We start from the raw sequence: 15,418 nt of genomic DNA on the forward strand, positions 1-15,418 counted from the left end.
GTTTCTCTGGTCTCCTAGCGCCGCTCCAGTCTCTCGGCGCCGCTCCGGTCTCTCGGCCTGTTCAGGTCTCAGTGAGTCCAGGTCTCGGCCTGTGCGGGCCTCATATGTTGCAGGAAGCACAGCCGAAAGCACCAGTAGAGTCAGATCATGCTCCTGCCTTTTTCTTGTCACAGTCAAAACATTTAAGAGCAAAAATAGGATACACGAGATACACAAGATACACCGGGCCCATATATTAGGCACCACCACTCAAACTTGGATAAAACAGCACTTCTTTTCAGTCTGTCAAGCACTTCGTTCATCTCTGCCCACTCCCCTTGCAGAGAGTACAGAACCACGGATCGGAACTCTGCACTCGCTTTGCAGCAACACTGCGTCTCACTCACACAGCACAATCGCACACGGAGGCCTCCAGCACATCTCATTCATACCACAGGAATATAACTTAGAATGATAACCAACCAAATAAGTATTGTCTCTGACTGTGTTCTTCGTGAAGTGACTTGTAACACTTTGTTTCAAACCCTTACACTTACACAAATACTTTCAACACAAAATACGTACAATATGCAAATATTACAATATACAAAATTTCAACACAAAATACAACACAAAATACATACATAAAAACACATACAATTATTAACACTCCAGTTAGTATCCCTCCAGCAGCCGAAAACATACCGTTTGCAGTTTCAGGAGATCTTTGCTCCTGCGGTGAGCAGCCGAGTGTGGAGTCCCCTCCGAGCAAAACGCTCAGGGTGCACCTAGGGGCGTCCGCGCTGCAGCTGATCCCGCAGCCGAGCAGAGTGTCTCCTGCCTGGCTCTCCAAAATGACTCACAGAAAGCTGACTCCACCATCAGTAAGATTGTAAAGTAGGTATGTTTACTCAGTTCCATGCAGCACGGGGCGGGTAGTCCCACCAGAGTCGTGCACGCCTAACGTGGCAAATTGCTCTAGTAAACAGTTACATATACATGAACATTCCTATACATATACATATTCCTAACCTGTCCCTTTGTGAACAGTCCTCCTTATCTCAGACCCCTTGATTAAAATCTGAACCATGAGGTTGTTTTTGATCTGGTTCTCGGTGTCCGAGAGGCTCCTGTTATCTGGTGGTATAAGTGCAGCACAGGCACAAATGCAGCACATATTCATTCTTAATCAATTGCTCTCTAATTTCTAATTCCATTGTTTCAGCTTGCTCTTTTCCGGATCCACAGGTATTCTACTATTAATGTTTAAAGCCTGACAGACCCCGTCCTCCGTGGATCAAAATACATGGGGTCTTAAGGGTTCTTTTGGTCATTCTATCATATAATACTGGATCATTTTCAATTTACTCTTTAATTTTCTGGGGCCCCTATTGTTCCAATTTCTAATCATTATTCATAATGGACTTTTTGGTCATATATCTGGTAATTTGCTCCCTTTCTGGTCCTTGGTCTTCGATTTTATCTGACCCATCCGGGAATTTTACTAGTGGCAATTCCCACAGCCCTTGGTTGCCCCCAGTGAGAGTGTCTTGCAGGGGGTTTAGGACCTATCACCCACCCACGTATCACTCCATTCACCAGCCCAGCCCCCCCCGACAGGAGATTAGAACTGGTGAGAAAACAAAAAGACCTCCACGCTGACTTTAGAAGTCTCAGTTACACTCTCAAACACAAACACGGGCAACCGTACCTTTACCCAACCGGACGGTATCTTACGAATCAGTCGTCTTCGTCCAGAGTCCAACCGGACGGTATCCACAAGCGTCTTCGTCTGGGATCGAACCAGACGGTATCCAAACGACTGTCATCTTCATCCGGTTCAATTCCGGACACCGGAACCCAACCGAACGGTATCCAAACGACCCTGTCGTCTTCGTCCGGATCTTCGCGCGCAGAATTACGGGCAAAAAACAGCCGGCAAGGGAGCTCAAAAAAAATCAAATTCTTTGCTTACCTTTATTCAGGTTCAGGATGGCATTAGTCCTGATCTGACTCAAACAGGAGCCACCAAATGGTGGGGCGCCTCTCCTAGATTAAATCAGAATTCAGGAACTATAGCCATCCCGGACGAGCCCCCAAATTGTTATAAATGGCTCAGGATTCAAATTAGGATTAAATAAAAAAATAGGATTTATTGAAAGAATATAAAGGAATAGAGGTAAGCAAACAGCGCTGGTTGCACCGGGAGTCTCCGCTCCACCAGGACGCACACCAGTTACATCAAGCAGCTGATTTTTATGCTCCTAGACTAATGCATATTCATTACTACTTCTAAAAAAAAATAGATTATTAAAATTAGCTTCCGGGGTGCAGTCCCTCCTACTGGAGCATGCGCAGTCTCCTCTGGGGTCTCTTCTGGGGGTCTCTAGGGGTCTTTCATGCTGAAGGCTCGTAGTCTTCCTCTCCACCTTTGTACTTACTGGGCACCATACCAAGTTTACGGAACATCTTCTTCAAGTCTTGTCTCCCAGCCGCCCTTCAGCTTCTTTCTCCTTCCTCTTTATCTCTTGGCCCCCCCTAACCAGATACCAAAGATCCACATAGTATCCCATAACAGTCACTAGTTGTTATCAGTTGTTCTGAAACTCCCAGACACACGAGTAATTAAAACATTCTTCCCCAGCCATTCACAGACACATCTATAGCAGTGTTAGAAACAGAAGTCCGGAATAACAAAAGCAAACAGGTTCATAAATTTAAGAAGTGATAAATTGACTAGAATGAGGGGGAGACTGGGACACACTGCATCTGTGGTTCAAGAATTAAATTGCCAGTGCAGGGCCCAGAGGCAGACAGGATTCAAACAGAATTGTTCTTTATGGACACGAATTGTTAAAACATTCCTCACAAAGATGACTTTTGGAAGGGAAGGAACAGATGAGAGGAGACTGCCCAGATGACAAAGAATGGCAGAAATTGTTTCTATGTCACTTCAGTACAGATGCTCCAGTCCCTGCTTGTCTTAGTTGACCAAAGAAAACTCTTTCCATGGCCCAAGAAAGAGGTTTTCATGCAGGGGAATGGCAGAAGTCTGGCTTCTAGCAAGGAAGACGAAAGAGTCAGCTGGGCATATGGCCGTGCAACTTTTGATTCCTTGCGCAGTGCCAAGGTCTGTGGCTGTTTCACTGTGACCCTTTCCTCCATGTTCCTAAAGAGGATAACTATCTTCTTTGCATAGGCCTTCAATCTGGGACCTCTGGATGTCCAAAGGTGCTGCATGAGCATTCAGCTTGAGGTGTCAGTGACTTTCAAGTGCTCTGGGAGATGACTTCTCCAGGAAGAGTTGTGTCTACATAAGTAGTGAAATGTTTGCCTCATGTAGGTCAGTTGAAGGTTTTTGTTTCCTTAAGTTTAGAATCAGAAATAACTGAGTGAGATGAGCTACTGCTTTTCAGGAAGGAAATTGTGGAGAAGACAGGCACAATTTCCTGCCCATTGCTGCCTTTAAGTGATAGCAGGAGGTCCTGAAGGACTGCATACTATTACGTGTGATCCTTGGGTGGAACGTTGGCTACACACAGGAATGTAGTACACCCAGACACCCCGACACCCTCCCTCTCGGCGCTTGCCTCCCTTCCTGCTCATTGCCTTTCCGTCCCCACTGTCGTTCCCCTTAAAATGTTCCTGAATTATAAGCCCTTATTAGCTGTTGAGATACAGTTGGAAGGTGATTATTGAGCGTGGTTGAACTGAATGCTTTGAATGTAGAGTGAAGTTGAGATCTTGGTTCTGAATTTGAAAAGAAGGTGTGATTAGTGGTGATATTGTTTGGGCAGTGGTACGATTTTATTGTGACTGGCAGTTTCTGTAGCATTTATTAAGTATGGTTTCATAATTTGAGCATTCCTGCAGGATTTTTGCACCATTTGATCCTGGTTTTGCTTTCCTGAAAGGCAATGCTAATCCTCTGATACTAAAATGTTCTGTACAAAAATTGTATGTACAGGTATGATTTCTGAGTATAATTCCTTTTAATAACTGTGAAAATCCTCATTAATCTACCCCTATCTGCATTGGAGTATAGCATTTTTTCCTAGTTGTTTTTCCTGCTCCTTGCCTTTTCCTCCCCACTCTCCTTCCTGACTGGGGAAGTTTGCTGCTGGGCAAGGCAGAACTTCGTTAGGCAGCAGGTTGTGGGTAGCTGCTCATTGAGGGGAGCCAAGTGTGGCCTCTGCTGCCAGCGTTACACCTGATGCAGAAAGCAGGAGATGAGAGCAGGTTTTGCCTTCGACTCTGGTATAACCGGGTGTTGTTTGTTTGTTTTTCTTAGTTTTGTTTTGTTTTTCACTTGCCAGGTGGTTACTCTTTTCTTCCCCTGACATGTATCATGCAGGTTTTCCTTTTTTTTTTTTTTTCACTATTCTTAATAAGTGTACACTTTAGATTAACAGGTAGTAAGTGTATATCATCCCAATAGCCCATGTGCTTGATGAGCAGTTTGAAGTTGTTTTCAAAAGAATCTTAGTGTCCCCATGTTTCATTTGGCTGCTTTTTCTGTATAGTCTGCCCATTATATCTTTTACTTCATGAAGATCTTCCCAGGACAGAAATGTCCCTTTTTCTGTAATCAAGATCAGAAAGAGGATCATAAATATTCCATGCAAGGTATACTGTGTCTGTAAGGCTGTTGCAGGAAAGAATGTGTGAACGTTGATCTCTAGAGAATTTAAGAGCCTTTGGTAGCTGGCACATGCAATTGCAACAGCTGTGTCATGGCTTCATTGCTTGAAATTTTGTTGCATATGTGTGTTGAGAAATATATACAAATATATTTATGATGACCCAGCGTCTGTTGGAGAACGGCTCCTCTCTGTCTTTCCCTTTATCTCTTTAGTATGCTTTAGAAACTTGCAGAGAAATGTACCTCCCTTCTTAGTATACCTTGATGGTGTGGTTGTACGCAGTGATTGGTATTGGGAAATGGTCTGTTGAACCTGTCCTTTGGTGACATTTGCTTGCAAATTCCAGGGGTGAAAGAAAAACAATGAAGCTGTGAAAGGTTTGAGGTAATATGTTGGGGAGATTTTGTGTGAGGGGCTGTAGAAGGATAGATGCTCTTTTCTCTGACTGTTTTCATTATTTCATTCCACACATAGCTGTGGTTTATGCACTTTGAAGTCTGTCTGCTCAATAGGTTTTACCTGAGAAATATTATTGAGCTTTTTTGGGAACCATGGGAGAGTCTTCTGGGGAATTCCTTCCCTACTATTGCCTTGCATGCTCTACTGCTATGAATACTGAAAAATGTCTGTGTGTATAAACTAGCCGAATACCATTTATTCTCTTAAAAAAAAAATTATTATGTTGTGTTTATGTGATGAAAAAAAAAATGTTTGGAGCTGTCCATGGTGTAGTCCTTGTGCACATTATGAAGAAACACACTCAGCAATTGGTCCTTTGATGATGTCCTTCTAGCTGTCGTGAAGAAGGAAGGCAATCACAACAGCTGGGAGTAGTTTGGGAATTCTTTATATGTCGATGTCTCTTGGTGGAAAGAGGAACCCTTGAACATTGACCTCTCAAGAATGGAGCTAGAAGTGGCTTTGCTAGCAGATACGTGCTATGACAACAGCTGTGTTCATAGAATCCTGGAATCGCTTAGGTTGAAAAGGACTTATTAGATCATCTAATAATTAGATCATCTCCCCTGGCACAATTTGAGACCATCTCCCATCCTCTTATCACGTGCTGCCTAGGAAAACAGGCCAATCCCCACCTTGCTGAAGCTCTACTTTAAGGTAAGTGTAGATCATGATAAAGACTTCTCTGAGTCCCCTTTTCTCTAGGCTAAAAAAAGAAGAAAAAAAAAAAACATAAACCCCTCCCTCAGCCGCTCCTTATAAGACTTGTTCTCTTGACCCTTCAACACCTCCGTTACCCTTCCTTGGACCATCTCCAGCACCTTGATTTCTTTCCTGTAGTGAGGGCCCCAAAACTGAATGCAGTATTTGAGGTGCTGCCTCACCAGAGCCAAGTACAGAGAGACAATCACTTTACTCTGGCCAGACTGTTGCTGATACAAGCCAGGATGCTTTAGGCCTTCCTGGCCACCTGAGCACACTGCTGGCTCATATTCAGACAGCTCTTGACTAACACCCCTAGTTTCCTTTCTCCTAGGCAGCTTTCCAGCCACTCTTTCCCCCACCTGAAGCATTGCATGGGATTTCTGTGCCCCAAGTACGGGTCCTATCACCTAGCCTTATTGAACCACATACTGCTGGACTTGGCACATTGGACCAGCCTATCCAGATCCATTCGCAGGGCCTTTTTACCCTTGAGCAGATCAACACTCATGACTAACTTTGTGTAATCTGAAAACGTGCAGAGTGTGCACTTGATCCCCTCGTCTAGATATTGATAAAGATACTGAAGAGAATTGGCCCCTATACTGAGCTCTGGGCAACAGCACAAGTGTCCAGCCTCAAACTGGATTTAACTCCATTCACTTCAACACCTTATGCCTGCACACCCAGCCACCTTTTAAGCCAACGAAGCGTACACCTGTCCAAGCCACGAGCAGTCAGTTTCTCCAGGAGAAATCTGCAGGAAAGAGTGTTCAAAAGCCTTAGTGAAGTCAAGGTAGACTAAATCCACAGCCTTTTCCTCACCCACTGTCATGTCACCTTGTCATAGAAGGAGATCATGTTCATCAAGGAAGACCTGCCTTTGATAAACTCATGCTGATTGGGCCTGATTGCCCAGTTGTCCTGTAAGTGCCAAGTGATGGCATTCAAGTTAATCAGCTCCATGAGCTTTCCTAGCACTGAAGTCAGACTGACATGCCTGTAGTTCCCTGGATCCTCCTTCCAGAACATCCTGTAGATGGGCATACATTTGCTAGCCAGCTATTGGTTAGGACCTTTCCCAATATCTAAGAATACTGATAAATGATGGAAAGTGGCTTGGTGGGTACTTCCACCAGCTCCCTCAGTACCCTCGGGTAGATCCCTCATGGACCCATAGACTTGCATATGTCTAAGTGCCTTCATAGGTCATTTATCATTTCCTTATGGATTATGAGCCATCATTCCACTCCCTGTCCCTGTCTACCAGGTGGTCAGAGGACGGGATACCCAGAGAAATAATGGTCTTGCTTCTAAAAACTGAGGCCAAAAAGGCATTAATGATCTCTTGTCAGTATGTTTCTCCTCACATCCAATAAGGAATTCTACTTAGTCCTCCTTTTCTATCTATTTATTAAGCCTGTTAATTGTCTTTAAGAGCAGTAGCCAGATTTAGCTCTTGTTGTGCTTCAGACCTTCCAATTGTCTTCCTGCACAGCCTCACAACATCTTTATAGTTGTCCTGAGTGTTGCAGGTGCATCTTTTGAAATTCACTGTACATAATGTTAGGGCAGATCAAAAAAGGATGTCTGTATAGTTACAGTGATGTCCTTTACATCTTTAGTTTTCAATATATATATATATATATATATATATATATATATATTTTTGCCTTATTTACTGCTGCTGTCTCAACTGTACTTCAGTGTGGCAGAGAATCCTAAGAGGACTGGAAGATAGGTTAGAACTGCAGGACTGTGGAAGCAGTTTCCTTCCAGACCTTGAATGTTTCCATGTGGAGAGAAATACTTTGATATATTGCTCTTTCAATAAAATATCAGTGACTTGTTATGACCTGTTCTTTCTTGTCTGAGATATGTCAAGAAGTTGCATGTTGTCCAAGGTGCAAATAAAGTGTGTGACTGTAGAATACACAGGCTGAAGCAGGTTTAGAGTCAGGAAAATTGTTGGGTCATTGTGGCTTTGAATGAGGAACGCTTTAGTTCCATACCTGATGCCAAGGTCTGCACCATTTCTGTTCTGATCATGGTATCCCTGTCCTTAGAGGCAATGATGCTTTGCTGAGAATAAAATATTTGGCAAAAAGAGCCTATATTGGGCAGGTCTTTGAGATGAAAAGGTGCATCTGGAGTCACCACCATGTGACACAAGGTGAAGAGAAAGAAGAGCAGAAGGGTGTTGTGGAAGCAGGTATCCTGGCCGAGAGAGATGACCTAGTATATTGCAGGAAGGAAATTGCAGAGAAGATAGGTGTGATTTCCTACCTGTAGCGAAATGTTTGCTTCACATAGGTCCGCTGGAAGTTTTTGTTTCCTTATGTTTAGAATCAGAAAGAACCGAGAGAGACGAACTACTGCTTTGCAGGAAGGAAGCTGTGTAAAGGACAGAAATGATTTCCTACCCATTGCTGCCTTCAATGATATCAGGAGGTATTGAAGCAATGCATAGACCCATTATGTATGATCCTCCAATGGGACGATGGTTACACAGAGGAAAGTGGTACAAACAGGTGTGGAGTGCTTCTGGCCAATGCCAGATACCTGTGGAATGTTCTCATCTCCTGGAAGACTGGCAACAGAGAACCTGCCAGTCTGTATGATGTCATGATGAAAATATGATTGATGCTTACTGCTGGAGAATTTTCTTCCTTTTTTTTTTTTTTTTTTTTTTTTTTTTTTTTCAAATGGATGTACTTTCATAACTACTGATCCCAAGTATTTGTTTCGTTTTACACTTGCATATACAATACCATAGTCATCTCCTGTAGGTCTCTGCTACCTCCACATTGAATGCAAAGTGAGTTCTCTTTTTCTGTATGGGTAGGCATTTTTCTGGAAATCCATTTAAGTGAATGAAAGTATAAACAGGAATCTTCAGCTGTTGTGCTCTCCAATACTGCAGTTATAGTAGGGGGGGACTGCTAGTGGATAGTGCCCAGACTTTTTCTCAATAGCAGGGATGTGGAATTGGGTGCACAGCCTAGTCAGGAAGCTGCTGGTTCCTTGATGCTGCACTCTTACAGGGGGAACAGTTTCATATTGGTTACTGACATAGGAACAACAACACAAATTACATTTGAACATTGAATTTACATGGTCATACATTGCTGAAGACCTGAGGAAAGTTTCAGTCCAGAATGGTGGCAAAAATAAAGTTTGGAACTCATGGAGGACGTGGTACTTCTGCAATATTGAGATAAGTCTAAAAACTATTTAGAGGTCAAATTAATACGAATAATTCTACTTGCCAAGCGGTGAAAGAATTCCTGAGGAACCCTCTGCTCATGACGGTCTTGAAGACCAGAATGCATTCGATATTCTTATATTCGAAGAAGATAAAGTGTTGCGGAGACAAAGGCACCGGATCTGGGCCATGTCGCAGGGGAATGTGCCGTGGGGCCGCGTCCGCGGGCACCGAAGGTTTCCGTGGAAGAGGCAGGGCGGCGGCGCTCGCTGTGAGCCGTGCGTGCAGTGCCGGGCGGAGGCTGCGGGCGCCGCTGTTCACCACGGAGGAGAGGAGGGGAAGGAGCGGAGCGCTGCAGCCAGCTCCGCCCGCTGCGGCCCGACTCGCCCGCTCGCTCGCTGTGTCGGCGGCCGTGCGGGCTGCGAGCGGCCCCGCAGTGCAGAGCCGTGGGGCAACGAGGCGGAGGGGACGGCGAGAGCGGGCCGCGGCGAGGCCGGAGCCGGAAAAGGAAAACGAAGCGGGAGCGACAAACTGATCCGGAGCCAGAGAAGAAGAGTAGGGGCGGCGGCGGGGAGTTCTCGGCGAGCGTCCGGTGGTGACGGGGCCGTAGCGGAGATGTGCACTGGGACAGAAGGGCGCTGGGGCCGGAGGCAGCGAGCGCTGCTGTGCTGCGTGTTGGTGGCGGCGTGGGAGGCGGCGTGGGGGCAGCTGCGCTACTCGGTGCCCGAGGAGCTGCCCAAGGGCTCTTTCGTGGGCGACGTGGCCAAGGACCTGGCGCTGCAGCTGGCGACGATCCGCGACAGCGGCGCCCGTATCCTGGACCGAGGTAGGACGCGGTATTTCTCTCTGCATGCGAACAGCGGCCACCTGGTGACGGCAGCGAGGCTAGACAGAGAGCAGCTGTGCGAGGGCGTGCAGCGATGCGTGCTGCGCTGTGAGGTGATTGTGGAGGGCGAGATGAAAGTTTACAGGATAGAAGTGGAAATCACGGACATTAACGACAACGCGCCCAGGTTCGGAGAAGCAGAAAAGGAACTGAGAATGAGCGAGATAACTGCTCCTGGGTCCCGGTTTTCCCTCTCTAAGGCTCACGACCCGGACGTGGGAGTGAATTCCCTGCAGAGCTACGAGCTGAGCGGCGACGAGCACTTCTCGCTGTCCGTGCAGGCGGGAGCCGACGGCGAGAAGCGTCCCGAGCTGGTGCTGGCCAAGGCGCTGGACCGGGAGGAGGCGGCGTTTCACGAGCTGGTGCTGAGGGCGAGCGACGGCGGTGAGCCGGCACGGACGGGCACGGCGCACATCCGCGTGTCTGTGCTGGACGCCAACGACAACGCGCCCGTGTTCAGCCAGGCGGTGTACGCTGTGCGCGTGCCCGAGGACGTGCCCGTGGGCTCCACGCTCCTCACCCTCACGGCCACCGACGCTGACGAGGGAATCAACGCTAACGTGAAATACTCCTTTAAAGAAATTTCCACGAAAGCTTTGAAGGTACTTGACCTAGATCCCGAGACGGGATCGATCAGGCTGTTGAGGAGCCTGGACTTCGAGGAAGGCGACTCCTACGAAATGGAGGTGCAAGCCCATGACGGCGGTGGCCTTTCCGACACAGCTACAGTCTCGATCTCGGTGACCGACGTAAATGATAACGCGCCCGAGTTGACTGTGTCGTCGGCGCTGAGCGAGATCTCGGAGGACGCGCCTTCGGGGACGGTGGTGGCCCTGCTGCACGTGCAGGACCGCGACTCGGGCGCCAACGGCGAGGTGCGGTGCAGCATCGAGGAGAGCGTCCCGTTCCGCCTGAAGCGGGCGCTGGACAATTACTACAGCGTGGTGACGGCGCGGGAGCTGGACCGGGAGGAGGTGTCGGAGTACAACGTGACGGTGTGGGCGTCGGACGGCGGGTCGCCGTCGCTGCGCAGCAGCGCGGTGCTGGCGCTGCGCGTGCTGGACGTGAACGACAACGCGCCGGTGTTCGCGGAGGCGCGCTACAGCGCCCGTCTGCCCGAGAACAACGCCGAGGGCGCGCTGGTGCTGACGGTGCGGGCGTGGGACGCGGACTGGGGGCAGAACGCGCGCGTGCGCTACCGGCTGGCGGAGGGGCGCGTGCGGGGCGCGCCGCTGTCGTCCTACGTGTCGGTGCAGGCGGAGACGGGCGCGCTGTACGCGCTGCGCTCGTTCGACTACGAGGAGGTGCGCGAGGTGGGGCTGTGGGTGCGGGCGGAGGACGGCGGCGCGCCGGCGCTGAGCAGCAACGTGTCGGTGCGGCTGCTGATCGTGGACGAGAACGACAACGCGCCGCAGGTGCTGTACCCGCCGGCGGCGGCGGCGGCGGCGTCGGGCGCGGGCTGGACGGGCGTGGAGCTGGCGCCGCGCTCGGCGGAGCCCGGCGCGCTGGTGGCCAAGGTGGTGGCGGTGGACGCGGACGCGGGGCAGAACGCGTGGCTGTCCTACGAGCTGGCCAAGGCGACGGAGCCGGGGCTGTTCCGCGTGGGGCTGCACAGCGGCGAGGTGCGCACGGCGCGCTCGCCGCTGGCCCGCGACGCGCCCAGGCACAGCCTGGTGGTGGTGGTGAAGGACCAGGGCCGGCCGGCGCTGTCGGCCACGGCCACGCTGACGGTGGTGCTGGCCGAGAGCGTGGCCGAGCTGCTGTCGGAGCTGGGCAGCGCGGCGGCGCCGGCCGAGCCCGGCGGCAGCCTGACGCGCTGGCTGGTGCTGGCCGTGGCGGCCGTGTCGTGCCTCTTCGTCGCCTTCCTGCTGCTGCTGCTGGCGCTGCGCCTGCGGCGCTGGCGCCGCTCGCAGCTGCTGCCGCCGGCCAGCGGCGCCTTGCGCGGCGTGCCGGCCTCGCACTTCGTGGGCATCGACGGCGTCCGCGCCTTCCTGCACTCCTACTCGCACGAGGTGTCGCTCACCGCCGACTCGCGCAAGAGCCAGCGGCGCTGGGCGGCCGACAGCTGCTGCAACACCCTCCCGGCGCGGCCGGCGCCCGACAAGGCCGCGCCGCTGCTCGGGGAAGACGCTGCCGGCGCCCGCGGCGCACCGCCCGACGCCCTCCCGGTGAGTCAGTCCCTCTGGACACCCCGACGCCCTCCGTCTCGGTGCTTGCCTCCCTTCCTGCTCATTGCCTTTCCCTTGGTGTTCTGCTTCCCCTTACGATGTCCCAGAATGATAAGCCCTTATTAGCTGTTGAGATACATTTGGAAGGAGAATATTGAGAGTGGTGCAACTGAATGCTGTAAATGTATAGGAGTGGTGTTGGGACGCTGGTTCTGACTTTGAAATGAATGTCTGATAAGTGGCGATATAGTTAGGGCAGTCGTACGATTTTATTGTGATTGGCAATTTTTGTAGCATATATTATGTTTCATTTTATAATTTTGAGAATGCCTGCAGCATTTTTGACCATTTGATCCTGGTTTTGGTTTCCTGAAAGGCAACGCTAATCCTCTGATGCCAAAATGTTCTGTACAAACGCTACATTCTGTAGCGTTTCTTCTTAGTTGTAATTCAATTTTTAAGCATTTGTTTCAATGAAGGTTTTGCTTCCCGTTTTTGAGAGGATTTTTACACTTGAAAATGCAAAGTTTCTATTGCAGGAAATCCTTCTCTCCCTTGACAACGTCTTATAAGCCATCTTGAGACAAGATGTGTATAAGGGAAACCAGTTACTCAAAAGACTTGTCGTGAGATAAGGCCCCATAGTAAGCCATTTACATTTATAGTTTCATTCTCATTTGAGATAAGCAAGGCACAGCATGGAAAAACTGAAGAGAGTTGATGACCTTGTCTTGCTATGATGTCCGTACTGTACAGTGCAGAGGAAGACTTAAGACCTGAGCCATTTCTTGGTGCTCTGGGCAGGTATTTATCTGAATGCAGAGAAGACCATGCCATCTTTCCTGTGAATTTCTCTACCACACTTTTTCTTTGAATGCTTTTTTTGCTTCTCTGATTTTATCTTTTCCTAGTCTTTTGTCTACCTGGGTAGGCTGATTATGAGTAACAGCATAGCTGTGTTGAGGAAATGTGATATGCTTTCATGGGCCTCACTCTGGGCAGGTAATAGGTGGAATTTTCCTTTCCGTGTTAGAATATCTGGAAGGCAAGATGCATCTTTCCATTAACCCATTCAGCACTCACTATTCTCAGTAACAGCAAATTCCAATAATGAATTCTATTAATGATTGAGAATGTTTTTGTTTAGCACACTGTTTTAGTGGATTGGGATGGTCTTGAAACAATATTCAAGGACCTCATGTTTCACTTAGCTGCTTTTCCTTTCTACTCTGTGCAACTGTTCTCTTGCTGCATGAAGATGGGTTGAGCAGAGAAATGTCTTTATATTCTTCTGTGCTGCTGTTTCAGTGTGTGTGGTGGAATAATGGCCTGGGTAACATGTCTTTTTAGGCTTTAATTTGTGCTGCATAATATTTGACTAGGATTGAAAATGTTGCTTGAAGTTTGAGATTGGATTCTTGTCCGGTTTTCTTGTTCCTTTTCTGTGCTTTCCACATTTTTGCTTTGTTTGTTGTCAATGACAAAACGCTGGAGACCCCTGAAAAGACTGGAAGATCTGTTCTGATTAATGGGACTGTGAGAGTGGTTTGCATTCCCAATGTGAGTGTTTAGTGCTGTCAGGACAGTCTTTAATATCCTCATTTTCCTAAAAATGTCACTGGATGAAATGCTCTTGCCAGTGGCCACCATATGGCTAGAACTTGGATGTTGTGAGTGGTACAAATGAATGCTGTGAATGCAGAGCAAAGATGGTGAGTGGAATTTTGATTTGAGTGTTTTTCATTTTATTGCATTGTTGGTTTTTTATTTGTTTTTGTTTTTTGACTGTGGAAAACCAGTAGCTCAGCAGTGATATCGTTCAGTCAAAGGTTTGACTATCTAATTTGTGCCAATTCCTGCAGCATTTATGCACCATTTTATCCTGGTTTTCTTGCCCTGAACAGTAACTTTAATTCTCTGGTAATAAAATGCTTTGCAGAAAAACTGTGCGTGTGGTGTGATGATGCCTGCGTATTACGGCTTATAGTACCTGTGAGAATCCTCATTACTTCACTCCTATTTATTGTAACTTTGTGCCAAAGAGTTTCTTCAAAGCTATAATTGCATTTTCAGGTCCATATTCCCAGGGAGGTTGTGCTTCATATTTTCCTTTTCTGGCTAGGGCTTTTACATTTGCAAATGCGACATTTGAATTGTAGCAAATATTTAATTTTTTGTGAAGGTCCATACGGCCATTGGGAGACAAAATTTTGTATATAATGGGAAGAAATAGAAGCTCAATGTTATAAGTAGATGAGGCATGTCTCTGTGGAACAACAATTACGCTTAAAGCAGAGGGACATTTTGTTACTGCTGTATTTACGAAGACCCAGTCTTTGTTGCAGAAAGAATCCTCTCTGTCACTTATCCCTTTTTAGGAGGCTTTAGATACTTGCAGAGAAATGTAGCTCCCTTCATGGTATACTTTGAAGGTGTGCTTGTACCTGGTGAGTGAGATTGGGAAAGCTTTTGTTGAACTTTTCCTTTGGTGAGATTTGCTTGCAAATTCTGATGGTGAAAGAAATGCATTGAAGTTATGAAGGTTTGATTTGACGTGTTGGGGGAATTTTGTGTGAGAAGTTGTAGAAGTGCTGGTGGTCCTTTCTCTGCTTGTTTTAGTTATTCCATTGCCCACAAAGCTGTGGTTTACGCTCTTTGAAGTCTGTCTGGTCAATAGGTTTTGCCTGAGAAATATTATTGAGGTTTCTGGGATCTCTGGGAGAGATTTTTTGAGAATTCATCCCCTACTGTCTACCTTATGTGTTCTACTGCTATGAATACTGAAAAATATCTAAATATAAACAAAAAAAAAAATCAAAGTGTATAAACTAGCTGCATAACATTTATTTTCTTCACAATGTTAGGTCACGTTAATGTAGTGGAAAGATATGTCTTTAGAGCTGTCCATGGTATAGTCTCTGTGCACATTGTGAAGAAGTGGGCTGGGCAATTGGTCTTTTAATGAAGTCCTTCTGCCTGTTATAAGTATGGAAAGCAAACATAAGAGCTGGGAGTAGCTTGAGAATTCTTTGTGTGTGACGTTCTCTTGGTGGAAAGAGGATCCTTTGAACCCTGACCTCTCGAGAATGGAGCTGGAAGTGGCTTTGATAACAGACGTGCGATGACAACAGCTGTGTTCATAGAATCCTGGAATCATTTAGGTTGGAAAAGACCTTTTAGATCATCTAGTCCAACATTTACTCTAGCACTGCCAAGTCTACTGTTAAACCACATCACTAAGCTCTCCATCTACACACCTCTGAAGACCTCCAATATTGGTGACTCAACTACATCGATGGGCAGCCTTGCTGAATACTTCACAATCTTTACAGTGAAACACATTTTCCTAATATACACTGCAGCAATCTGAGGCCAT

General features: G+C 47.6%; 1 pseudogene across 1 annotated transcript; it reads left to right on the top strand.

The window, feature by feature from the left end:
• The first annotated feature begins 8,578 nt into the window (after positions 1–8,578).
• On the top strand, positions 8,579–12,243 carry LOC311444613 (protocadherin gamma-A5 pseudogene; annotated as a pseudogene). The gene has a single exon. The product of its transcript is annotated as a protocadherin gamma-A5 pseudogene (transcript).
• The last annotated feature ends 3,175 nt before the right edge of the window (positions 12,244–15,418 follow it).

The sequence above is a fragment of the Aythya ferina genome (assembly GCF_964211825.1).
Source record: "Aythya ferina genome assembly, chromosome: 14".
NCBI lineage: Eukaryota > Metazoa > Chordata > Aves > Anseriformes > Anatidae > Aythya > Aythya ferina.